A 2,037-nucleotide genomic window follows, 5' to 3' on the forward strand; every position below is an offset into this window, starting at 1 on the left:
TCACCTGAGTCCCGCTTTCACACAGTGCTCTGGGAAGGAGCTGCACCTTCGATAAAGCCTTATGAAAGCTGAGGGACAGAATTCCAAGTGCTTTAGCCTTGGAAGCCCCCAAAATGTCACTGCAGCTAAACCGACCCAGAGAGATGGATGTAGTTGATGGGGTCTTCAGTCTCCCACAGACCATGAAAAGTGTGCTACGTCTTACACCAGAATGAAACAAATTATACTTACTGCCTGTTTTGTATGTTCAAATTACTGAATATTTTGAATTCAAAGCGAGTAGAATTTACCATTTTCATTTGGATGCTTGATGTGGTGTGATGTAGCTGCTGTCTGGTCCTGGCCCTTGCTGAGAAAACATAGTGGTTTCTTCTCGTTTCGTGAATAGATGATGGAGCAGAAGTTGGTAATACTGAGTAGGAACTGGGAGCAGAGTAAGGGCGGTTGTAATTAGGAAGCTTTTCTTTCACATAAATATATCAGAAGACCTTATTTTTTGTATCACTTCAGAATTTTTACAGCATTTCATTCCCGTGGTTGTGTCATTCACTTCTTCATTCAATCCTCATAAACAACTTCCTGAGTAAGGCACAGTGGTCACCAGGTAAAAGCAAGGCTGAGGCTAAAGTCAGGACTCTAGACTTCTAGAATCATGTGTTCAACTCCACCTTGATATATTTGCATTCTAATTTGACTTCTCCTCCTGTAGACCAAGAATTGAGGCCGTGGACATGGTGATGATTTCTCTTGGCATCATTTCCTAGTATGCGAAATATGCTAACTGTGCATTTGAAATAAACTAGCCACTGGGATCTGTTGACAAGGTGCACCCAAAATAGACTTGCGCAGTGAAATTAATGCTGTGCTAAGTCCTCAGTCCTTTTAGGAATGTTTCTCTGTAAACAATTTGGAAAATAATCTTCTTAAAACGATTCGATTCAGTCATCACCATTCCAGTTCAGAGAATTCTTTATCTATTAGCGTTTTGGCAGGGCATGAATTAAAATGCATATAACAACAGTTATAATTTTCCCACACCACTGAATGGGAAATTAATGTCTAGGGCTGAAAATAATGATGTAAGACAATATAAACCTACTTACTCAAGAAAATGAATATAGCAACCACATAAAGTAAAATGAAAAAAGAAAACACAGTGGCTTAAGTGGAAAGAGCCCTGTAATCCCTCAACTGTTTCTTGCTTGTCTTTCTAAAAAAAGTTTTATGCAAATGCAAGTGAACATATACAACTGTATCTATGCACACACTGAGATTTATTTCTATACTTGTTCTTTGTTTACACAAATGAAATTCTAGCATATATACCTCTTGTGCCTTAATCTTAAGAGTCTTCTAAAATAACATATGAAATCTAATTCATTCTCTCTCTCTCTCTCTCTTTTTTTTAAAGTCTACAGCACCTGGTCTTCCTAGGCGGTCTCCCATCCAAGTACTAACCAGGCCTGACCCTGCTTAGCTTCCGAGATCAGATGCGATCAAGCATGTTCAGGGTGGCGTGGCTATAGACTAATTCTTTCTCTCTTAACAGCTGCTCAGTATTCTGTAAGAAGGCGTCATAATTTCTTAGTGAGAATTAATATTGTTTCTAGTTTTTTGTTGTACATACATCCATTTACTAAGGAGGCTATCCCTATTGGATTTGTTGGGTCAAATGCATGTATAGTTAAAATTTCGATAGATATAGCCAAACTGTCCTCTAAAAATGTCGTGCTATTTTATGTTTACCAACAATCAATGGGAAAGCCATCAGACATATCAGGTTTTAACAAAAGCTTTAATCATTAAAAAAATCATTTTATAATTGATAAAATAATCTCATTGTTTTGATTTGCATATGTTTAATTACGTGTAAAATTAAGCATCTTTTCATATATTTATTAACTATTTGTATTTCATTTTTTGTGAACTACCCGTTTATAGTATTTGCTAACTTTCTGTTTGGTGTTTGTTCTTTTTCATTGATTTGTTAAAGCCCTAAGTACATGATGGCAAGTCTTATTTTTTTTTTTTTTTTTT

General features: G+C 36.4%; 1 pseudogene; it reads right to left on the reverse strand.

Annotated features, from left to right (window-relative positions):
- Positions 1–1,409: 1,409 nt before the first annotated feature.
- Positions 1,410–1,528, reverse strand: LOC111738704 (annotated as a pseudogene).
- Between the last annotated feature and the right edge of the window lie 509 nt (positions 1,529–2,037).

The sequence above is a fragment of the Pteropus vampyrus genome, unplaced genomic scaffold (assembly GCF_000151845.1).
Source record: "Pteropus vampyrus isolate Shadow unplaced genomic scaffold, Pvam_2.0 Scaffold42, whole genome shotgun sequence".
Lineage (NCBI taxonomy): Eukaryota > Metazoa > Chordata > Mammalia > Chiroptera > Pteropodidae > Pteropus > Pteropus vampyrus.